Source organism: Urocitellus parryii, chromosome 1 (assembly GCF_045843805.1).
Source record: "Urocitellus parryii isolate mUroPar1 chromosome 1, mUroPar1.hap1, whole genome shotgun sequence".
NCBI classification, from domain to species: Eukaryota; Metazoa; Chordata; class Mammalia; order Rodentia; family Sciuridae; genus Urocitellus; species Urocitellus parryii.
In genome coordinates this window covers 265,076,350-265,101,077 of record NC_135531.1, presented here as the reverse complement: position 1 = coordinate 265,101,077, position 24,728 = coordinate 265,076,350, and the positions used below count along the sequence as shown (strand labels likewise).

Here is a 24,728-nt window from a genome sequence, read left to right as displayed (position 1 = left end):
AGATTCAGGGTTCCGGGAGGTGGGTGCTCAGGTGCGGCACTGCAGGTTTGTGGCTTGTCCTCACTACCTACCTGAGCTCCCTGCCCCTTCCCAGTCTGGTCCCCCAGGGCCCAGCGTCCTCAGCCAGAGACACCCACCCACACCCTCCCTGCCCACTGGGCTGTTTCCCACCCCCAGCTCTGCTCTTCCCTGCACCCCACCACCCTGTGCCAAGTGGCCAGGGAGGAAGCAGAGGGACGGAGGGCCGCCAGCCTCCCTGTTCGTCGTCCTGGGGATGTTTGCATTTTTAACAAGAACACTTGGCAATTTGAAGGAATTTTTAATGCTTCCCGCCTCTGCCTGATGCAGATTCAATGCGATGATAAATGTAAAAACATCTAGTGAACCAAGAAGTGCCAGGCAAATAAAAGGTAAAACAATTAAAGGCACTGGGAGGACGAGGCTGAGGGAGGGAAGGAGAGCAGACGGACAAACCAGAGGAGGCTGGGCACAGCATGGAGGCCCTGACTGCTCTCCTGCCCCTGGCCCTGCCTCCTCTTCCCTCTGATCTGCTCCCCCAGGTAGGGGGACAGAGTCACGGGACCTTTGGGACGATGTTAAAGGCCAGCTGTCCTACCAGGACAGAGGGGCTCCTGTCTGGAGGCTGAGAAGCTGGTGCTCTGCCTGCAGGGGGCGCTGCTCAGGGCTCTTCTGCCCTCCTCCCTGGCCTGGCCTGCTGAGGGCTGGGACAGTCACCAGGGAGAGCCACTCTCTGCTCCTACTGTGTGCTCTCTGCTGCTGGCTGCCCCAGAGTGCCAACGGAGCCAGTCCTTGGGCAGGACAAGTGACAGATCCCAGTCTTGCTCCTGGTTGGTGGCATTTCTGGAAGACTCCATTGTGCTTCCTAGAGGTAAAAGGAGAGAGGGACGCTGGAGGCCTGTGTCTCTCCCTGGTGGTGGGCGACCCCTCACAGCTGGGGTGGGGGGGTCTAGAAGGCGTGACTCGGGTGCTCAGGAGATGCTGGAGGGGTTGTGGCTGTTCCCTGTGGAGGTCCTGGGCCGGCTGGGCAGGCTGACGGGAGGTGCCCTGTGCGTGGGGTGAGCACGCGGGCTCCAGAGCCAACCGCTGGGGGCAGATCCCCACTCCCCCTTCATAGCGCACTCTCTTGCTCAAAGCATTTAGCCTTTCTGTTTCCTTAGTTTCCATGTCTACACAGTTGGATCAATATTATTCACTCTGCGGGATTATCGCAGTGACGTTCATGAGAGGCGGTTTAGTACAGATGCTGAGAATGCAGTGCCTGGAGCCAAACTGCTTGACTTCAAGTCCTTGACAACATGCGGGCCCCTGGGGCCTCGGTTTGCTCATCTGTAAAATGGGAATTACTCAACAAGTGTGTTGGAGTGGCTGTGGGGAGTGACTGTGGTGTTTCCACAGAGTGCCTGACACAGGCCTGTTCCTCAGAGGTCTGCAGACCCGCATGGCTAAGGGGGGGGGGACTGGATTTACCACGCTCCAGTCTTGGTGCCAAGAACTCGGTGGTTGCCGTCCCCGTGAGATGGGTGGTGCTATCTGCCCTGATGGGGAAACTGGGGCACAGATGGGTTCAGTAAGCAGCTCAAGGTTGCCAGGCAAGTCGAGGGCAGCTCTGGGCATGCAGCCGACCACAGTGCTGACCACGGTGCCGTCCAGGGTGGCTGACCTCCCTGGGGGCCTGTTCTGGGCATCTCGCTCTTGCTGATATCTTGGTCCTCTCAGGAGGCAGGAGGGGTTAGACCAAGTGGGGGGCCATGGTGTGTAGCACCCCAGAGACCACAGGCTCCCTCAAGGCAGACTGGGTCTCCCCTCCCGGTACCTGCGGGGTGCTCAGGAGTGCCCTGGGAGGGGCCAGCCCCCCCAGGTAGGTGGAGGGTGGTTGTCCAACGTGAGATGGGGCCATTGCTGGAAGTGGCCACCTCCCCTGTCTGTTTCATGTGTGCTGGAGGAGGGGGACAGGAGAGGAGGGGACAGGAGAGGCCAGCCAGTTCCTCCAGAACTCACTGTGACTCAGAGCAGGAGGCGGGGCATCAATCCTCTTTGGCCTTTGTCCTCTTGAGTGACCTGTGTCCGCACTTGGCCCCTCTCTCTGCTGCACTCTGCTCAGAGCTCCTGGTGACCCTGACTTGACCACGTTTCAGGAACTGCTCTGTTGAACCCTCTTCCCGGGCTCCAAGTTCGACTCAGGCCCTGGGGCATGGTGACACTCAAAGCCCCCCTTTCACTGCCTCAGTACCTCCCTGATCAGTCTTGATGGCAAAATGAAGGAAGAAAATCCATGTCAGTCCCCTGATTCTCAGGAGCCTGACCTCCCAGGCTGGGGTGGCTGAGGTGGGACATGACGCCCGTCTGACACCCTCCTGCCACAGCGAGGTTCCTTCCCATGAAGGAACCACCGTGGCATTAGCTCGGCTCAGGCTGTACCAGCTCCATGGTCCCCATCAAGACCTCAAGGTCAGCAAACCTGCAGGGCCGTGACGTAAGAGGTATGATGCTTGGATCTGGGAGAGTTTGACTCCAAATCCCTTCCTCCCGCAAAGCTCAGCTCCCACCCCACAACTGAGGGGGGATCCTCCAGGATGTAGTGCAGCTCACCACCACCCAGGACAGGCCCAGGAAGTAGAACCACAGAGAAGAGGGACAGTTGGGCCTCTGGGTAGTGACCTGCGGCTGCAGTGGCCATGGATGCTTATGAAGGGCAGTTGAAGGACGAGGTGGGCGGGGCTTGGTGGTACCTGTCTGTAGTGGCAGCTTCTCTGGAGGCTGAGGCAGGAGGATCACTTGAGCTTAGGAGCTTGAGACCAGGTAGTGAGACCGTGCCTAAAGGAAGGAAGGAAGGAAGGAAGCCGGGGTGGTGGCTCCGTGGTAGAGTGACTGCCTAGCATGCTGCCCTGGGTTCAATCCCAGCACTACATAGAAAGAAGGAGGTGGAAGTTCAATGTCTAGGATCTCTGACTAGACCCATGGCTCTAGGGGGCAGAGGAGTGCCTGCCATCTTGGGAGACCCCTCTCTTCTAGCAGAGCTGTCTGGGGATTCGATGGGCTGTCTCATCTGCTCTGGCCCCGGAACAGTGCGCCGCAGTCTGAGGGCTTGAAAAACAGAACAGATTCCTCACTTTTCTGGAAGCGGGAAGATCAGGTGTGAGTGGCTTGTAGATGTCTCCTCCCCGTGTCTTCGCACAGTCTCCCCACTACGGGTCTGTGTCCTAATCTCCTCTTCTAAGGACAATGGCCAGATTGGAGTGGCCTATTTTAGTGACCCCATTTCACCTTAATCACCTCTTTTAAGATCCAACCTCCAAATGAAGCAAACTTCTGAGGTCCTGGAGTTAGGACGGCGTATGAATCTGAGGGGGACAGTTCAGTTTCCTGGGTCCCAGGCAGCTGGATGCCCAGGGCCTCTGGTCCTGAGGGGGAGGAGGTGAGGGTCTAGGGTGGGTCTGGGGAGAGACCGGCCCCCACCGACCTCCTCCTTATGGCTGCCTCTGCCTCTCTCCAATTTGGTCTGGAGCCTGCCAGCTCAGCGCCCTGGCTGACACCACCGTTTGCAGCTTCCAGAAGCCCCATTAGTTCCTTGGCCTGAGTTCTGAAGCCCCATGCCCGGGTCCCAGTGCCCCATGGGTGGGAGTGGGGTGGCATTTTTTGCCTATGCTGCACAGAGCAGTTTCCAAATTCCTCCGAGCGTCCAGGGCTAGCCTTCTCGGAAACAAGGTCTAAGCACAGGGTAGGCTGCCCGCTGCCTCGAGAAACCCAGAGCCTGGCCGGGCCCTTTCCTGGCTGCCCACCCACTGCCCCCATTCCCTGGCCTACTTGGGCACTGAGCCGTTGTTAAGGAGGGGACTAGGGGCTGGGGCTGGGTAGTGAGGGGTGGAGAGATGGCCGCTCAGGACAGGCGGGAGGGAGGGAGCAAGTCCCTGGGCCTGGCTGGGGTGGCTAGTATCCATCCCCCCTGGGCTTTGCCACTACCTGCCCACCAACCCTTCCTTGGTCCCATGGGCAGTCCCAGAAGAGCAGGGGCTGGTGGTAAGGGGGCCTGTGAGGGACCATTTCTGCCCCTCCTCCAGGTCTTCTGAGCCTTGGGGGGGGTGTCTTTCCTGGGGCCTGGAACCCCTGGTGTGATGACTTCCTCTGAGATGGGCTTGTCCAAGGACTCCAGTCTTTTGTTTTGTTTTGTTTTTTTAAGCAAGAGGAAGAGAAAGGGATAGAGCACAGAGGCAGAGAGTGAGGAGAGAGAAACTGAAGTGTGCATGGAGTGGTAGAGACAGACATGGACGGACATCGGCCTACCAGGCAGGAGATTTGAGTTCTGGGTGTCCATGGGGACTACTTTCTTTGGATATTCTTTATTCCTGATAAAAGGAGAGAGTTGGAGTAGACAACGTGGCTTACCATTTCTTTGAGCTCAACCAGTGTTTCCTTTCATGGATCATAAGGAACTGAGATGAGCCAACTGAGCTTCCCTCTCTGACCAACTCATGAGCTTGAGTGCAAAGCAAATAACTTGGTCAGGAGAGGCTCAGTGATGCTGCAGTAACAAACAGCCCCCATTTGCAGTGGCCCTACTTAACATAAGCATTACTTCTTGTCCATGCTACCTGTCCAGGGTGGGAGGCAGGGATCTCTGCTTGTGTTCATCATAGTTCCTCTGGCTGAGGATGGCTTCATTGCAGAGATGTTCCTTCATTAGTGCCACCATGGAAAGAGGACGATACCTGGACCTTTGTGTCTGCCTTCTTTGACTTTGCCTGATGTTTTCAGAGTCTATACGTATTAAACTGTGTATCAGTGCTTCATTTGTTTTTTATTGATGAATAATATTCCATTGTGATAGATTTTATCTGTACATTAATATCAATTGATGAACATTTGGATTGTTTCCATTTTTCATCTATTAGAAGAATACTGCTATGGACATCTAGGTGCAAGGCTTTGTGGGTACTTACATTTCCAATTCTCTTGGGTACATTGCTAGGGTCCTTCATTTACTATGTTTAATTATTTGAGGACCTGCTGGGCTCTTTTCCAAGAGCCCAAATGGCTGCCCAGTGTCCATTCCTATCAGCAACGGATCCGGGTTCCTGTTTCTCTCCCTCCTCTAACCCTTATTATTTTCAGTCTAGTGGGTGTGAAGTGGTATCTGATTGTGGGCTTGAACCTCGTTTTCCTAATTATTAATGAGGCGGAACATTTTTTTCATGCATGAGAGGTCATTATATATCTTCTTTAGAAAAGTGTCCATTTAAAAAACTTTGGTTGTCTTCATTATTGAGTTATGTGTTCTTTATATATTCTGGCAACAAACTCCTTATTGGATCTGTGTTTGTTTAATAGGTCTTTCCCCCCATTCCATGGGTGGTCTTCTTTTCTTGATGTCCGTCTTCTCTTTCTGTGGTCCGCAGGGTGGCCTCCTACCTTACTGTTGAAACTGGGCATTCCTTGCCTTGGATTCTCTTTCACCCCGGGGACCCAGACACTTCCATATTAACAGAAACGGGAAGCCAGGGTTCCTACATAGGGGGTGGGGGGACTCTGGTGCCAGACTCAGCGATCTGCACTGTGACCCATCATTTTCAGGATCCGGAGCTAAAGGATTCTTCATCTAGAGGCTGAATTGCTTTAGGCCTTTGGGGCCGATCTCTTTCCAGCCTTAGGGCTAGTGCCTGAGCGGCTTGGAGAGCCTGCCTGCCACACAGACAGGGAGCTCTTTCCAACACCCGCAGACAGGGCAGCGGAAAAGCCCCCGAGTCCTGCTTGCAGCTGATCAAGCTCCCATGTGGTCCTGCCCCCTGCGCCCCCAGGGCCCAGGCAGGATGATGCGAGGCCACGGTGGGCGGGCCCTGGGCTCCAGAGGACAGCACTCAGGCAGAGGGGAGGACAGTCCCCGTGTCTACTCTGGGAGAGGCCGTGGAGATGTGCACCATGGGAGGTGTGTCTTGGAGGTGATTCCTCAGGGTCTGACCTTCTTGCCTTCTGAACTTTTGAGTAAGATGTGGGAGAAACCAGCAAGAGTGCGGGGCTGCAGGTGGGCCCAGAGAGTTCAGGGAAAGGGTGCAAAGACTCCAGTGATCCACCTGCCACTTGTCATGGAGCAGAGGGCTTTACTGAGGGAGTTCCTAGTGTGGAGCTGAGAACCTAGGATTTGGCATCAAGCTGGTTTTTTGTTGGGCACCCTGGGAAGGCCAGCCTTTCGGGTCTGTGACTTCAAGGTGCGTGGGGGGAAGGGCAGGGAGGGAGAAATTCAGAGCTGCTACTGAAAGCTTCTGCCCGTGATCTATCAGATTATAGAGGACAAAGGGCTTGGGTTGCAGCAGGAGAGGTTTGAGTACTTCCCAACTGTGAGAATGGGATCGACTTTGGCAGGGAGCCTGGCTTGCTTGTCTTCACGGCCCCATTGGGCAGAGAGACATTGGGGTGCAAGGGGGTGGGTCTCAGTGTGGGACATTTGCATGGCGGAAGAGGAGGATTCTGGGTGCCTTCTCCTCCCCTAAGAGGGAACACCTCTCCTGATTTAGTGGAACAATCAGTGGACTAATTCAGACGCAAGGTCAGCCTGACCTTGTGGGTAAAGACGATACCACCGACCCAGCATCTGCTGGCCACCTGCTCAGCTGCTCAGGGCTGGGTCGGGTTTGTCCCGATGCCCTGGGACCCTCTGCTGGCCCTGCGCGGCAGCAGGCAGGCGGGGGTGCAGTCTCAGGGTGGAGCCGTAAGCCCATCTCCTCCCCAGTGAATGTGCCTTTGGTCCTCCATAATCTCTGCCATCGGGTTGGGGTGGGAGGCCGCCGCCACTGCAGCAGATCCAGAGCGCTCAGCCGGCAGCGGGGTTGGCACACGCTGCCCTCTGGTTGCTCAGAGACCCAGTTGGAGGCGGGAGAGCGGGCATCGTGGGCTCTTCCCCCTCAGCCACCCTCCCTTCTTCCGCTCCTGCCAGAGCTGTGGACAAGTCCACCCAAGGAACTGGACAGATGGGGACCAATCACAACTCTAACCATCTCCAAGGAAAGACATTTAAGCTCCATTAACCAAATACTTTTCTTACCCAACTAAAGCTGCTGCCCTACTTCATTCCTTCCCCTCCCCTCCCTCCCCTTCTCTCTCCTCTCCCCCAGGACTTAACTGATCACCTACTACAAACCGTGGGCACCATGCAAGTCCTGGGATCTGGAAAGTCATGTTTGGGTGTCTTCTGGAGACACGACGGGAAGAGGGTGGTGGTGGGGTATCAAAGAAATGCGCCAGCCCAGTGGGGAAGGGTCCTGGTCAAGGGCCATGGCTTCCAGGGGTCCTGGTGTTTGGAGGAAATGGCTTTGGAGAGGGGCAGGTTGTGAATGGGCCCTGGTAGGAGAGATGGGACTGAAGACAGAATTGTTCTCACATTTGCAAGTGACATAAGGACACTGCTCGAAGTCTGGGGATCCGAGGGAAAGCAGGCAATCAGGTCAGACTGGCTCTCCTTACAGTTGCTCTGGCCATTGTGGGGACGGGCAGGATTTTAGTGGAACACGGGCAACACGCAGGTAAGGGTGAGCAGAGGCCGGGGAGTGAGGACAGAGGCAGTGTGTGGTCCAGGTGGGGCCGGTTCCTGGTCTCCTTTTCCCCCAGGGGCTGAGTGGGCAGCCTGGGACCTGGCCAGGCCCTGGGCTGTGGTCCCTCCCGGCACTTCCTCCACCTGAGTTCTGTGTTCAGAGAAGCCTTTTCCAGGAGAGAAAAGAGAGCACACAAAACTGCCGTGGACCAGGCCGCAGAGCCTCATTTCCTGGCCCCCCTGGCTGGCCGTCTGACAGATGCGCAGTCAGTCACTTTTCCAGCCGGGGCCCAGAGCTGGGGCCCATGAGACACCACTGGGCGCTCCGGTTCTGTCCAGGCAGGGCCAGCTTGATGCATCCCCTGCTCTGGTGGGGTGTGTGGCTCCCAGGGTCGGCCTTTGGGCCCCCAGTCTGCCAGCCTCTGATAGTTCAGCCCACATCAGAATCCAGCCCCCGGGTGGGGGGGGATTCTATTTCTGGATGATTCTGGAGTGTTCCGTGCTGGACCTGGTCAGGTCTGGTGCGCTCCTTGTCTTGGCATGCCCTGGCCCTCTTCCTCCCTGGCAGGGGACTTGCTGGTCTGCAGGTACTCTCTGTGGCTCGTGTGCTCCTGGGAGAAGTTCATTCCTGTCACTTACTGGCCTAGCCTGGCTGAGCCTGTCTCTCCACCAGCCTCCTGCCCAGAGCCAGCCTCCTCTGTCTGCTCCTTCTCCTGCGCTCTGGGACCTCTGGGGGTGGTCCAGCGCAGCCCCTCCATCCTGGTCCCAAGCAGGTTCCAGAGCCTGCTTGACGCCTGATTGACAGTCCTGAGGCGGTTTATGGGAAATGGTTTCGGGGATCTGGGCTCTGGCAGATGATCAGTCCTTCCTTCTTGTGTGGGTCCCTCCCTCTGCTTCCCCCGCTGTTCGCGGATGATTCATCCCCTGGAAATCTCGCTTTCTTCTCTGTGCCCCTCTCCCTGGCAGAGGATGTTCTAAAATCCTGCCAAAGTCACGGAGCTCACAAAGCTTCAGCCTCAGGCGGCCCCTAAAATGAAGGGGGACGGTGCCTTAGAGCAGCCTGAGAAGCAATGAAATGCATGTCTCTGTGGAGACCATGGGTCCTTGGGCAGGCCGGTCCCTGGGAGGTACTGTCACCTCTGAAATCCTGGGCTCAGGACCCAGGCTGTCTGGGGCCAAGTCCCAGCTCTGCCTCTGGCCTTCTGTCCACCTTGGGCCAGTCGGTGAGCCTCTCTGAACCTCAGTGTTCTCACCTGCCAGTGGGAAGGACGGCCGTCTTACAGGGCTGGGAATTAAATGAGGCCATAGTGGGCACTTCCTGCAGCGCCCACGGTGTGGGAAGTCACAGTCCAGCATGGCTTTTTTAGGGACCACTGCCTGTCCTTGGGCGAAGCTTCATGAAACACTTCCGAGGGTGCCCGTCAGGTTGCCTTTTCTCCTGCCCCGGGGCCTCTGGCACTATCCAATCGCCAGCTCCATTCTCAGGTGTACTCAGGCCCTCGGCTCCCGCCTCCCTGGCGCTGGTCATTCCTGATGGCCAGACGGTGGGTCCTGGACGCCTCTGTTTGAGAGCACATATGAGAATGCAGGAGAGAAAGTCGTGATGGAGGCATAACCTCGAACCACTCTGTTGAAGAGAAAGAGAATAAAAAAAGAACCTCAGACGTCTGTGTTCTTTGGTCCCGGGCTGTCCTCAGTGACCGCTCGTTCACTCAGTGGGCGTTGATTGAGTGTCCACTCTGTGTCTGCTGCTCACTATCCCAGATGCTGAGGACATGATGGTGAGTGAAATGAAGGTGCCCGCCCTGTGGGACTTCTGTCTTAATGGAGGAAGACAGACCACAAAAGTCAAAAACATCATAAACAAATGGCAAGGCGCGTCAGTGGGTGATAAATCCTCTGGGGAGAAACAGAGCAGAATGAGGGGTGGCTGGGAACGGGGGATCGGGACGGTGAGCTGAAATTTTAATAAAGCAAGATCAGCCTCACCGAGAAGAGGTCATCTGAGCAAAGCCTGGGAGAGGTGAGAGTCAACCGAGCCCATACGTGGGGAAGAACGTTCCAGGCAAAGGGAACCTGTGCCCAGGTCCCGGGGACCTGCTGGCCCGCAGGAGATGTTTGGGAAGCAGCAAGGGGACCAGTGTGGCTGGCAATGGAGGTCGTCATGGGAGACAAGGTCACAGGTAACGGGGACCAGATCCTTTAGGTCTGGTAGCCATTGCAAGGATCTGGCTTTTACTTGCGCTTTCCCATTAATGGCCTGTTGAGAAGGTCTTTCTATAATAGCACACAGTCTTCTCGTCTTTTCCAACTATATAATATTCCACTGCACATATATACTGGGTTTTAATCACAAGCAATTTTTAGACTATATATGAATACCGTGGACACTTAGGTTATTTCCAGATTTTTTGGGGGAAATGCTATTGTGAATGACCTTGTGCATACACCAGTTTTATGTGCAAGTCCTTTAGGACAGCTTTCTAGAAATGGAATCGTGAGGTGGAAGAATGTATACACACATATGCAATTTTGATAAAAGTTGCAATTTGGTCTCCATCAGGGTTGTGTTAGCTGACATTCCCAGCCAGTTATTTGGTTAGGGACTAGGGGTAAATCTGTCCCCTGCTCCCCATATATCTTATGCATAGCCTCCCTATGTGAGCTGTTGTAATGCATCCAGAATTTCCTTAACTCCTCATGCCTCTCCGTGAGCTTAGTCTTATTCCTATTTCAGAGATGGAGAAATAAGTGTAGAGAGGTTAAGTTACCCATCAATGTTTGCACAGCCAGGTGGGGACAGAGCCTGTATTCGGTGCCCCTATTTCTCAACATGGCACTTCTCACCATGTCTTCACCATGGCTTGAGGCCCCAGGAACTCTACCTTCCTGCCTCGTGCAACATTGTATTTGAGAGACCTGGGAGGAGGAACTGAGTTAAGATGGGAAGCCTGCCTGTCCAGCTCTGCATCCTAGAGACCCTTACAGACCAGTGGCAGAATGGAGAGAGGCCAGGTCAGTGGGAACTAGAGCCACAGAGGCTGAGCTGGCTGATCCCAGCCTTCTCTCTTCTGCCTCCCATCACCAGTCCCAGAGGCGAGGCCCGCAGTCTGGGGGCTGGCTAATTCTGCTCTCGCTGGGGAGTGTCTGCCGTCTGCAGGGTCAGCCTGCTCAGGGATTGAGTATCAGCCTTACACTGATGAAAATAAATCAGCCTCTATTGCCCTACATGGCCCTGGGGACCTCTGCAGGCTGCTGTGTATTTACAGACTTCCTGTAAGTCACCACCGTTCCTGTCCAACCCCAGGGGCTCCCTGGCTGCTGCAGAAATAGCATTGGATGCATCCGGGGCCTCGCGCCACCCAGACAGGAGCAAGGAGGACAGGAGAAGCAGACCTGTGGGGTCTGAACAGTGCCTGGCTGAGCAACTGTCTGCCGTGGGTCCCTGGGCGTTGAGAGGTAGGCAGTACCACCAGGACCATCTGGGTTACTTTCCCCTTTCACAGACGAGTAAACTGAGGCTCATGCAGGTGCATCCCTGAGGACTCTGGCCCCTCGATTCCCAGTCTGCTGCTCTTGCTGCCAGATTCCACTTTCTCTAGGCCCGTTTATTATCCAGCAGATGGTTAGAGACGTGCAGGCAGAGTTGGAGACTGGGTTTCCGCTGCAGTAGGAGGGATGGAGATCTGACAGCCAAGAGAACTCTCTTGTCTTCTGGGACTGGAGAAACAGGAATGGGTAGCAAGTTGAGGAGAATCTGTCTGGGTGGGAAGAGTGACCACGGCTGGAGGCACCGCCTAGAGGGTTCCGACAAAGCCCTGCATTTTCTGATACCTTGCCCTAAACTCCCTTTTCTCTGCGCCTCCTTTATTTATTTGTTTGTTTGTTTGTTTGTTTGGTCCACACATTCTTTGTACCCACAAGACTCCCACAGGGACTTGAGCCTCCTGTGTTGGACAGCAAATCTGTGGACTGCCCTCCCCTCCTGCTCTCTCCAGGATGCAGGGCCAGGCCTGGTGCGTCCATCCCCCAGCCCTTTCTCCCTGTGGTCTGGGAGCAGCGCAGAGCTGGGCGGGGGCAGCTCTGACCACCCTGCCTTCACATCTTTCTACAGTCAATGCCCGTCCGCCTTGATTGCTTTGATTGCTTTTAGAAAGGACTGTTAGTGGCATCGCACCCTTTGGTGTCCGTCCTTCCCCTTGCCAAGGCCGGTGAGGTCAGATTTTGATATGAAAGCTCAGAGCGCCTCAGGGCCTTCCTCCTCCCCGCCCCTGCTGTCTGAACAGGGCTTGAGAGCCTCTGAGAACATGGACGCTCCTCCTGGATCCCAGGAGGCAGACGCCCAGAGCTGGTACCCTGGCCCCTGGCTCCCACTCAGTGCTGTGCTCCAAGGGTGGGTGGCCTTGGTGGTCAGGGAGGGTCCCTTCTAGCTGTCCCTGCATGGATCTATTGGAGATGGGAAGCTGACCACCCTGACCACCACTGTGCCCTCTCCTGCAAGGAACCGTGGAGACCCCCTGCACGTTCCCTCCGATCACACATAGAGCCACACGGACCCCAGCCCACTGCACAGGCCATCTGTTGGGATGGGAGTGGTCCTGACCACACTGCCCTGCCAGTTTGGATGGATGTGGGTGGCTGGGGAGAGTGGGCCTGTTTGGGGTCAGGATTGGAGATTGTCCCCCAGTGGGAATTGTGTGTGAATGGTGAACCTGCCCGGAGGCAGCTTGGAGCCCCTCCATCCTCAGAGCGAAGGCAGCCGATTCCCCGGGCTGACTGGTGGGGCCGGCGCTCACCTGGGTTTGGGCAGGTGATCTTGCTAACGGCCTCCGTTGCTTCCTGCCTGTTGGCACCTCCAAGCTCTAACTCTGGGCTTCCTCATCTCCTTGTCACCGTCCTGTTGGGGAAGCCTCAGGTGCCTTCTCAGGGGCAAGCCCTGAAGGGCAGAGCTGATAACTTGTTGGCCTCCTTCCATTTGCTCTTTCTTGGTCCCCAAGCCCCACAGCCCTCTCCCCATTCTCCCTCCAACTCCACAAGTGAGGATGCTGCTGAGATGTCACCTGTGTCCCTTGAGCAGTGGGGATGAGGAGAGGCCAGATGGTGGTGACTGGATATACCCCTGCCCTGGTCCAACTGGGACATCTGCCTGGGAGTTGACAGTTCCCTTCCTGTCAACCAGGTTTCTGTCCCGCTCCTGGGGAACACGCTCTTGAGCCCGGCCCTGACCCCTGCCTTTCTGGGTGAGGGCATGTGGGACCCTGGAAGGCAGGGGCCCCGGGGGGTGCTTGCAGCCTGCCGTGTCCCTCAGCCCTGAGCTCTGGTTCTTCATGTCCCCTGGGCTGGAGGAGGGGCGGAGGTCCCGGGGGACTCTGGGAGCACATTTCCATTACACACACACGGCGCTGGGCCCGCCCAGGCAACGGCCCTTCCTTCCTTCCTCCCTGGACCTTTGATACATTGACAGGGCCCCCTCTGGGGAGGGCACAGTCTGACCATGCCTCTTCTCCCTGGTGGCTCTCCTTAGAACCAGAAGTTTTAGAATTCAAAGCTTTTCTCCTTCTCCTCTCTCCTGTCACGACTTTGGAAACGGAGACCCAGGAAGAGGAGATCACTTGCCCAAGGTCAAGCAAGAAGTTCGTGGCCAGTGGGGATTGAAATCCAGGACGAAGAGTCTGAGGGTCTCCCAGGCCAACCCCTTCTCCCCCCCTGTAGCTCAGGGCTTCGGGGCCTTTGGGACCCTGTAATTGTTTGTTGTAGGGGGCTGTCCTGTGCACTGCAGGTGGGTGACCAGCACTCCCGGCCTCTTCCAGCTAGTTGTCACGAGTATTTGTTTCAGATGCACCAGCCCAGAATGCCTCCAGACATGGCCACCTGTCTCTTGGGGACATATCGACTGGCTGAAGACCACCGTCCCCCTCCACCCTCTTATCTCTGCTGCTGTCCCCTCTCCCCACTTCAGGTGGTGAAGTGGCTCTTCCATGACCTGCTTCCTGCTCCTGGTCTAACCTGGGGCTCCTTGGAAACCCAGACACCTGGCCATTTTGTTCCTTACGAACCAGAGGAAGACCCTGGCCTGGGCAGATGGTCTGTATCTGCCCATGATGGGAAAGGACGTCGCAGGAAGGGGCTCAGCCTCCCAAGCGGCTGACCGATGAGGCTGGACCCCTCTCCTTCCTGGAGAGACCCTCCGTGTGCGTCCTCAGCTTTAGGCCCGCCGGCTGGAAGGGCCTCCTGGAGGGGGTGGGGAGTTTGCTTGACCTGTGGGTGGAGTTGCCTTTCAGGGCTATTCTCCTTTGCCCGGCCGGACCTGGAGCTGTGTGGTTCTTAGGTGCCGGGGCTCCTGATACCCTCCCAGTCGTCCTTCTCGGGGTGCCCGGCCCAGATCTGGCAGTGGGGAGGACTTCCCTTCGGGAGCCCAGGGCCCTGGGTAACAGTTTTGGCTCCGGCACTGACCATTTGTGGCGATGGGCAACTCTCCCTCCCAGAGTTGATGGACGGAATAGGGCTGGGCTGGGGTTGGGCTGGAGGAGCCCAGGATGTCGAGTTCTAGGAAGTGGCCTGGACTGGCTTCCCTGGCAGTAGCAGATCTGGGATCTCAACGAATCCTGGGTGCCTGAGGAGGTCCCAGAAGGTCTCCAGGTTCACCCCGCTGCCTTGAGAACTCGTGTTATGAAACTGCCCTGCTCAGGGCTGGCTCAGGGAGTAAGGGGGTGCTCTGGAGGCACAAGAGACAGATCCGACGTCACATGGTTGGAGTCTTGGCCCTTTCCTAAGACTCTCTGCTTTGCTGGACATTTGATGCCATGTTTGTTTGTTTGTTTAATATTTTTTAGTTGTAGGTTGACACAAGACGTTTATTTTATTTATTTATATGTGGTGCTGAAAATCGAACCCAGGGCCTCACACATACTAGGTGAGTGCTCTACCACTGAGCCACCACACCAGCCCAATGCCATGGTGATTCAGCAGAGAAAGAGCAGGTCAAATGATGTGTCCTAAACCTTGAGCAGTGCTATGATAGAGGAGCCACGTTCTCGGTCCCCGAGTTCCTGGCTGGTGCTGAGCTGGCCTGAGTGGTAAGGGCTGGGCATAATCGGAGGCTGTGTTAGCAGAGGCATGGTTTCTAGATAGTGGGAGGTGGTGGGCCTGTCGTGTTCCTCACAGGGGCTGCGGGTGGGTTCTGTACTTTGTTCAGAGTAATCAAGAACCGCTGGGGGCTATACTAGATGTCTGAGGCCTGGGGCCTGGGGTGTTCAAGAGGGTGGCACCCACCATGTTCAGTTGAAGGATGCTCATTGGGGAGAGATCTGGCTTGTTCTGAGCCACCCCCAAGAGCACCTTAAGGCCAGTTTACTGTAGAATATGGGGCATGGAGATGTTTTTTTCTCCAGCCACCAAAAGATGAGATGGGCTCTTTTTGAGAGATAGTAATATCCCACAACTGGAAGTATTTAGGTTCAGCTAAGACCAGTGTTTGCCAAACTTGGCTGTGGAGAATGCCCAGCTGGGGAGAGTTTTAAAATTCAGACTCCCAGGCACCGCCTCTGAAATTTCAGTCTCTGTAGGTCTAGGGTAGGGCCGGGGATCAGGGCTTTTATGAAACCCTACCGGAGCTTCCAGGGCAGCGGGTACCTGGATGGTGGTGGGGACCAGTGGTCACCATTTGCAGGAGCCTTTGTATCATGGGGTTTTTAAGGGAGGGTATGTGGGTCAGGCTGCTTATTATATACGAACTGATTCTAGGTGTATCTGTGTGAGTGCATATTAGAAAAAAATGAATGTACTTTGTACACCAAATCTGTGATTTCATGGATCTTGATGCTTAGAGCTAGTTTAAGATAAATATTTTTTAAAAATTTATAGAATAGTACAGATGGCATACAGATGGGCAAGTAAATATGAAGATTGTATGCAAATGAGAGCTAGGCTAGCAGTGTTGTGGATGAGGCTGGGTGGGGACAGGACAGGCTGGTGGACTGGGATCTTAACCCTTTCGAGAGCCTGTACTTTGTTGTTTAGTTCTAGAAGGCTCTAGGGAGGTAAGGGGATCATTACAATAATTCATCCAAATCGTCTTCTTCCCCAGTTTGGAGCCTGAGGCATTGTGGACCCTTTTCTTGCCTCCCCCACCTCCCAATTATTTAAATTTGGAGGGCTTCAGTGGAAGGGTGTGGCCTAGCATGAGCGAGGTCCTTGGTTCCATCTGTAGCAGGGCAAAAACAACAGCAGCAAAACCCCAATGAGGTCTTTGGCACTGGGTTGTCCCCTCCCCCGGCCATCTTGTCAGTGACGATATGGCAGCCAGTGTCCTCGTACAGGGCCTGGGGAACATTTTTGTTCTTTCCCTTATTTTTCCCTTTTACCTGAGAAGCAGCAGCCAGAGAGTGATGCTGGCAGTGGGGGAGGGGAAGTTCAAAGGACAAGGTGTCTGGTCCCTGGAGCTCAGGCCAGCAAGCTGGGGAGACAGGGGGCCTGTGCCTGGCTGGCTCTCCCTCCTGAGCCTCAGTGCCACTCCTGGTCATGAAACTGTGGGCACCAGGGTGCTGTGGGTGCAACCCTGGGCTGCAGAAGCACTTTGGAGTCACAGGCTAATTGGGGTCCCCCTGCAAGGGCACACCGTCACTGAGGCTCACTGGGGTCTTGCTGCAGACCCCAGGCCACCTCCTGCCAACTCTTGGAAATGGATTGGGAGAGTTGACTAGATCCAAATAAGCTTCCAACAACCTGCAAGTAAGGGTTGGGATTTGGTGTCCTGCTGTCTATCAGCTGGACATTCCTGGCACTTTTCAGGGCACCCTGGGATCACAGTGGGAACTCAGGGCAGCTGCTGCATTGGGGTCACCATTCAGTTGCCACAGATGGGGAGCAGCCAATCAACTGGGCTTCTCAGGTGACCTGGAGATGCTTACTGGCACCCCAGGGCTAGGTGTCCCCAAGTGTCAAGGTCACTGGGCTCAAATTCAAAGCTCTTCTCCGAGAACTCTGCTTTGGCCTCCTGACCCCGTTCCTGAGGCCTGCCGGTGACACTCAGCTCCCCCGGGGGAAGCACAGGGGGCTCGTAGGTTTTACTTTTGGTGTTTTTCCTCTCCCAAGCCAAGGAAGTGTCCTGCCTCCAGTCTCGGCCCTGTTGTGGGGAGAGCGGGAGGGGAAGGGGGGACAGAGATTTCCACCTTATTGTTCAGCAGCTGGAAAGTTGTTGTCATCTGTCCCGCCTTCCATTTGCTGAGAATGGGAAAAAATGTGGAATATTTGGGAAAATAAATCTCAATACCCTCCTAGGAGTGTTCCCTTCTCTCTGGCCCTCGCAGCCTGGCCCGTCTACACCGGGCTCAGCCTCCGTTTGCTTCTGGGGTCTGGCTCCCACTTGTCTCCGGGTTTGGGGCTGGGGCTGGGCTGGGCTGGGCTGGAGCAGGGCTGGGCTGGACACTTCTCCCTGCCGGCTGGAGGCTCCCGAAGCCACTGTGATGTCATTCAAGCACTACATAGCTGCAGGATGATAAGTGGAGCCCTAGGGGCGCAGCTGGCTGAAATTACAGACAGAGTTTTATCCCACTGGCTTCCTACAAGCCAGAGTGAGGCCGAGGAGCCGAGAGGGGGAGAGCGCGCTCCGCTCCAGAGCGGAGGGTGTGTGCGTGTGAGTGTGTGCTGCACCGGGGCAGGCTGCGGGCGCCGCTGACTCCTCCCACCCGACAGGACAGTCCCAGGGAGCCTGAGCGGGACCCACGCACTCGCAGCTGCAGCCATGTAGGCATGATTTGAAACTTCAGGCACCAGGAGCGCATCGGGCCGGCCGTTCTCGCCTTCCTCCCTCTCTGTCCTGGATAGCTGTGTCGCCTGTGTGTGTCCTGGGAGGCTTTCTGCTGGGACAGGGTGGGGTCGCCTCTGTGCCTGGGGGCCCTGGTGTGCCTCCACCCGACCTGGGAAGGGTGTGAGGTTGGGCAGGGCTGTGGCCTCTGGGTGCCTTTGAATGTGGATGTGGGGGACCTTGCTGTCCCTTTCTGGAGTTGCTTCCTGAGACAGGTAAGAGCCACTGTCGTCTGGTGGCAGGGGAGCTGGGTGGGGAGGGTGGTGTTCTGGGACAGAGGTCCCCCTTGGGTGAGAAGGGGGCAGGCGGAGGGACGTGGTGGAAGTGTGGCTGGCCCGGTGAGACATTATTCAGGATGCCCCTCTTTCTGTGGCTGGAGATTTGGGGCGCCCAGTGCTGAGAGTTCACGACCGTCCTCCCGTGGGGCTCCCATTCACGCCTTTCTTCCCGGCTCTGCCGGCAGGGCCCTGGCAGCTCCACTGTCCCCCTGGCCAGGGCTCTCTGAATGCCAGGTTCCTGGCCTGGCAGAGAAGGGCTGGGGTTGTTGTGGGCTTGGGAGCTATTTTTACCCTCCCGAGTGTGCCTGCGCTATCTGGTGCCCGGACGGGCGAGGGTGGGGAGCGGTGCCCCGGGCTCGGGCGATCGCCCCGGGCTGGGCGCTGCAGGCCAGGCCAGAGTCAGGAGGCTGACCTGAGCTGGCATTGGTTCTGCAGGCCTGGGCTGGCGTGTGACCAGGGCAGGTTCCTGACCCTCCTGGTCCTGCTCCCTCGCGTCACCAGGGAAATAAAGGTCACCGTCAAGATCAGGTCTTGTGCCCCTGTGCCCTGTCTCTGGAGGGCGCCGGGTGAACCAAGTCCGATGGTGTCTGGGAATAGTGCCTCGAGTCCTTCCTGAGGGGTTCTGGGAACACATCTGTCACATCACTGGGCTGAAGTCCCATCGGTCCTGTCCAGAGGGTCCGTCTTCCACCCTCCCTTCCTGCCCCTGCTCTTCCAGCCATTTTCACCTTGACGCCCCGTTAGGGGCAGGAGCACGGCAGTCTGTTGGGCACTTCCTTGCTGGGTGACCTTGGGGGTCCTGAGCCTGTCGAGCTTCACTGTCAGCCTGTAAAATGGCGAGTGTTTAGGGGATGGATTGGCCCCTAAGGCCCTTCTGTTTAAAAGCTCCAAGACTTTTTAGATGCCCTGGGAGCCCCTCTGAGGTCCCTCTGCTGTCCTGAGGGCCTGAGGCCCAGGGAGAGGCACCATGGGTGGGCAGGGGTCTGGGTGAATGCAGGCTGGGGTCATTCAGACACCAGCCCTCCCTATTCCCTGCTCCTTCTTTCTTTCTTGGCTGAAACTAAGGATGGGGACATGGCCAAGAGAAGCTCATTTAGCCCGTCTTCCCTGGATCCAGAGGTTGGCTTATGGGTGACACTGGTGAGGTCACTTGCACAGGGACGGAACCACCTGTGAAAAGATTGACAGCAGCTCTGAGGAGAATCTTGTTCTCTTCTGTCCACTCTCTGGACATGCCGTGGGTCCCTTCCAAAGTGTGCTGTTAAGTAGGGAGGACAGGTGTCTGTCTGGCCACGCCTGGACTGCCTGTCTCCCACCTGTCATGTGTCAATGGCCTCCTCCCTGCATGAGCCTGGGTCCCCTGGGTGGCACCTGCCTCCTGCCACCTTCCTGTCTCAGAGGCTGTATATCCTCTGTGTGGGTCCCCTTCAGTGGCTTGGGAATTTCCCTTCAGCCTCCAATTCTGCTGATCTCTGGAGCTCCCAAAGAAGCTCATTCCTTTTAGAAAGTTCTAGAATTCTCTGCAAATGGTGGTGATAAGGGGCTGCCTCAGTCTCCTGCTGGCTGGCATGGGACAGGAAGTGGGCCCAGCTAGAGGCCAAGGACCATCACAGATAGATCCCTGGACACCCCTGCTGCCCATGCCAGGATGTCTCAGGAGGCACGCAGGTCTTGCTGGGGCCATGGACAGTGCTCTCTGGTCCTCTTGGTGCACGTTACCTCCTGGTATTGACACCAAGCCAGGGAAAACCTGTTGGGGTTCTCTGGACCGGATGCTTCTCAGGGCCCCCAGCCTGAAGGCTTCTGTCCTGTGTGTTCTCACTCTGGACAGAGCGTGGTCTCCTTCACAGATGTCCTGGGTGACAGAGAGGGACCCCAGAAACTGTACCCTTACTTTTAGATGAGTACATCTTAACTTCTATAGAATTAGAAGTGTCCATTAACTCCCTAAATGGTGTGCAAAATGTATGTGTGTGTTAGAAAAGATTATTCTAGGACTTTGTCAGATGCCCCAAAAGGGTAACTTAGGAAAGTTAATGTCCCCTGACATGGAATGTGATGGGGAGGCCCATGGGGAATGCCGTGGGATAGGGTCTGGCTCAGCCAATTTGCAAGGGCCTCCACTGTAGAATATGAGGAATACCGCCCTCTCAGACATGTTGGCTGCAGTATCTCTCTTTTCTTATCCCTTTAGGAGTAGCTTGGAGTCCTCCTAGAACCCCTGATTTTCCACTGAGTTGCAATGGGGAAGACTGTCTCAGTGACTGACAGCTTTTGGGGGCTACTTAATGTAATGTAAGAAGCATTTATAGTACGTGCCAGGCTCTGCACTCTGTAGGGCCGTCCCTATACCGCCATGTAAATTAGCATTGAACTCCAAGAGGCTCCATTCACATAGACCACATTGTGAATGGCATCCACTGGGAACCAGGCCCTAGAGAGAGAGAGAGAGAAAAACAAAGGTTCTTCCTCGAGGAGCACTCGGCCTCTGGAAGACAGACAGACATGCAGTGGGTGTCAGAGGAGAGGTGACACCAGGGGCTGTGGGAACACGGCAGAGCTTGAGTTTGGAGGTCAGTAGGAAAGGGATTGGGACTGAGTCGGAAGGAGGGGGAAGGGGTTTTCTCAGGAGTTTGGGAGTCTCAGGGGCAAGATGAGGAGGGAGGGGCATTTTAAGAGTGGGCACAGCATGTGCAGAGACACAGGGCAGAATGTGTAAAGAGTTTAGTGAATGGAGTGGAGGTGTTGGGGGTATTGAGAGTGGACCTTCAGAAGGCAGGCAGGACCTGGTGATGAAAGGCCTGGCATATCTGGCCGGGGTGGCTGTACCCTGTGGACGGTGAGGGCTGTTGAAGATGGAGGGCGGAAGATGGAGAGAGGAAGCATGCCGAGAGCTTGGATATGCCTGGCCTTGCCCAGGGGTGTAGCTGCTGGACCCCAGCACTCAGCAGACCTGCAAGGAAGCAGCCAACCTCTTCACCTGGCGGCTCTGAGGCCAGCCTCGGAGCAGTTAAGTGGCTGCCATGGGCTGACTGGGCCATTAGGACTGGGGCCATCTTTCTGAGCAGTGGGTGTGTCTGGCTGCAGGGGTGTGATGGAAGGACACCCTTCTTCTCTGACTCTGCTTCAGAACCACAGCCCTTCTGGCCTCCCTGGGACCCAGCCCCATCCTACGGCTCCCTCGTCCCTGCCTCCCCCATGGCCGGGGTAGTCTGAGGCTAAAGGGGTCGCATGTCCAGAACTTGCTGTCCTGCCCGCCTCTCAGCCAACCCCCACTTCTCGATAAAGTTCACCCATCTCCCGGGTCTACGTGGCCTTTGATTCCCTACGCCTGCTGAGGACCCAGCCTGCCCCCAATTGCCTGTGCCCAGGGAGGGCACAGAGCCTCTTCCTCTTGGCCACGCATTGATTTTCTTCCATGGTGGCTGGTCACTGCTGCTCTGGGTAATGTCTTTTAATGAATTGTTATTTGCTGAATATGGACCCAAAGGGCTTTTTACCAACAAGGGCCCCACCCTGAAACCCTCCATAAATCATCCCCATTCAAAGCAGGCCTGCTGGAGGGCCAGGGAGGGTCTCTCCTGGTGGAGCCCTCCTCATGGAATCCCTTTCTCTCAGTCAACCCGATGGCCACCTTTTAGGCTTCCCAGATGGCCATCTGTTGGGACATGTACCTACAGGAAACCCTTCCTGCTAGGAAGTGGGAGGGGCTTCACTCCGTGTCTGGAGTGCCGCTCACCTGTGTCTGGGTTTCCCAAGGTACCGTCCACCTGTGTGCCTGAACCCCAGGAGGCCTCTTTAAAATGCTGACTTGTGGCCCCACCTTGGCCTCCAATGACCCCGAATCTACATTTTTGACAATCCCTGGAGGAGATTCTTAAGAACATCCAAATTAGAAAATAGCCACTCTGAAACCAAATAGCCTTGGCACCCCACCCCCATTTTTTTTTTTTTGGTCCTTTTTTAAGTCGATGAGGCGGGTACGTGTGGACGTCCCTGCGTATTGGCCAGCATAGTCCATCCAGCACCACATACACCTCTGCACAGAGCCCCACTGGGCGGGAGCCTCAGGGAGTAGGTCCGCATCCAAGTCAGCTGGGGATTTTCCTCAGATCCTTCCAAAAGCATGACTCGCACGTCTGGATGGGGGCCGAGGTGGAATAAGGGCCCCTTGGTGAATGTCATCAAATAGCGTCGGGGGTGGGGTCCCGGCTTCCAGCTGCTGCTGAGAAGATCAGGGAGACGTCAGACAAAGCGAGAGAGCCTCGAAGAGACTGTGGGCTTTTCAGGGTCCCCAGCGAAATGGTGAGGAGAAGGCCCCTGAGACAGATGACGGCCCTTGTGGCCAGCACAAGGGGCTGGGGCTGGGGCCTGGGAGCACTGCACCCTGGGGTGCCTGGGCCTGTGTTTCTGCTCAATTTGGTTCCCTGGCCACCTGTGCCAGTACCCTGACCCCGGCCAGCCAGAGCCCCCCCAGCTCCATGCCATCTCGATCCCTCTGAGACCAAGGGCTTCTCACCTACGGTGACTTGGCCTGGCCAGGTCCTCCCATGGAGGCTGCTGGGTCTTGGACCTGACAGCTCTGGGGGCCTCTCAAGCCATCTCCCCAGCCCCGGCAGGTCCCCTCTCCCTCCTCCCCCCTTGATTTTATCCTTGTCCTTGTCTGCCTCTCTCTTTGCCCTTCCTGCCTTGATGGATTGAAACCAGCCTTGAGTTCCGGCTTCTTGTGGTCCAGTAAATAGCTCTTAATGTGGTCGTGGTGGACAGGGAGAGGGAGGGACGAGTTTGTGTGTGTGTGTGGGGGGCGCTTACCTCCATCTCCGCGACAGGGGGAGGGGAGCTGCTCCACAGGTCGTGCCCACACACTGGACGCTGCAAAGCCCTCCAGGGCTGGGCAGCCCTCGTGTCCTTGATCCTGCCCTTGATTACAAAGAGGAGGGCACTCAGTTCTAGGCAGACTGGCCTGGAGCGCACGGCCCTTGTGGCCCGAACAGGGCCGTCAGCAGCAGCGACTGGCCCCTTCTTTGAGGACAGCAGGAAACACATTCATTTGCATTTAACAAACAGGATTTAATTAAACAATGTATACCTCTTTGATTTTCTTACTGCACCTTAGTGGTTTAGCAGTCATTGTTTCTGATTTTGCTACAACAGTAGCCCGTGAGGGTCCATCACGGGGCGGAACAGGGTTAACGCTGGCATTTTCGTAATGGATGAAAATGAGGCCTGCCCAGGAGGGGTACAGAAGGGCCAGAGCATCAGGTGGTGGGGATCATCAGGCAGTCTCCCCGCTGCCTCCCACCAGTTCAGACCTTGCCCCAGCCCTGTGACCCAGGGCCTCCACAGTAACACTGTGGCCCCTTATCACTCGGGACTGGCTGCTGGCTGAGGTCCCAAAGCCTCAGGGAAAACTGAGGGCAGAGCTGGTTCTCAGCGCACAGGGACCGCAGCGCATCTAGCCCCCAGCGGGTGTGGGGTCCGTGGGTGCCTCCTCGCATGCAATCTCTGTGCGGGCTCTTGATGACGTCACTGGGCTGCTGTGGTGTGTGTGTGTCGATCAGCATGTTCCTGTTCTGTGGTTGTCTAATCACTTGTTTTTGGCCGTGGGCTTCTGTACAAGGGTTTATTTTTAGAGACTGTCACTTCTGGCCCGAGGGCTGATCCTTGGGCAGGGCAAGAACGTTTGTATTTTCTGAAATGTTTGTGGCTTTAAATTTAAATATTTATTTTGGGGTATTCCTGCCTTTTATGTGTTTATTCTACTGTGTGTGTGTGTGTGTGTGTGTGTGTGTGTGTGTGTGTGTAAGGGGGGGTGTGGATGTAGCCTAACACAAATTTTACAGTCTTTTAAGTAAATTAGCTCTGATTGTGAGGTGCAGCCCCCTGGCCCCAGGTGCTGTGTCTACAGATCTGTCGTTTTGGATCAGCCACGGTACCACCTGCCCCCAGGGCTAGAGACCGTGGTGTGTGCGGTGCCGGGCACCAGGGTTGGCACTTGGGGAGCACACACTGTCGCAGCTGCTGTTCACCACGCCGTGCTGGCTGTGGTTCTTGGTGTGGGGGTCCCCTCGCCGGCACAGGCCCCTGTGTTTCTGATTTGGTGACTTCTGGTTGGTGTGCGCCTCAGGGTCTTGAGTCGGGTTCAGTGTGTGGTTGCTGGGTGTGGGCTGGGGTGGGTGCAGTCTTGGGAGGGGGTGTTTTACCTGGGGTGGGGGCTGGATTGCAGCGGAAGGCGGGGCTCTGCGTGAGGGCGTGGGGTGTGTGCCTCGGGTCTGGAGCAGGGGCTGCTGACTGTACCGGGTGTGAAATCACTGAGCTCCTCTGGGTGGGGGAGGTTCTTGCTCCTGAGTCAGCCCCCTGGCCCAGAGCCACCCACAGCTCACTTTTTCCTTTTAGAGAAAGTGTTGCTTCTGGGGGTCCCTAGAGCTGCCTGCAAACAAAAGGAGAGCTCTCTCCAGCAAAGACCTCTGCTTTGGGTTCTCCATCCATTCCCAAGGTGTCTCCCCTGCCACCCTGGTCCCTGAGCCCCTGCCCAAGCACCCCGCATGGCGCACTCTGCGGAGGGAGTGCCGGTCCCCTCTGGCACAGGACTGCTGGCTACGTCAGCTGCGTCTTGGCTCAGCTCCTCAGGGGTCCTGGCTGGCCCTCTGGTGGGCCTGCTGCCACCCTGCCCTTGACTGGTGCCCCTTTTCCTGCAGGCTGAATGGTGTGGGCTGAGCTTGTCGTGGTGGGCAGGGTCCGTGTGCAGGGGACAGTGCTGGGGGAGGAAATGGGAGAGACTTCAGAAAATGTGGCACTAGGGAGAATGAATGGCGTTGCATGTCTGAAAGGCTCCAGAAAATTCTTTGTATTGAGCCAAACTTGGCAGCGGAGGCCGGAGGGCGAGTTTGTCTTAGAGAGTCCCAGCTCTGTCTTCAGCCTCTTCTCCCCAGCCCCGCCCGCCGTGGGCTCGCATCCGGCGCTGTGCCCTTACTGCCCTCGCAGGCTCTTCCCCCACTTGCCGGGGCCAAGGCTGTCCTTAGAGGTGGGCTGACCCCTCCGTGTGCGTTCAAGGCGCAGCCCACCTCTCCTGGCGTCAGCCCCTAACCCCGAGCAGGAATTCAAG

The 24,728-nt window shown here is 56.4% G+C and overlaps 1 protein-coding gene across 7 annotated transcripts in view; it reads left to right on the top strand.

Annotated features, from left to right (window-relative positions):
- Nucleotides 1-24,728, top strand: part of Tns1 (tensin 1) — a 179,403-nt gene that overhangs the window by 110,234 nt on the left and 44,441 nt on the right. The window lies entirely within an intron of this gene.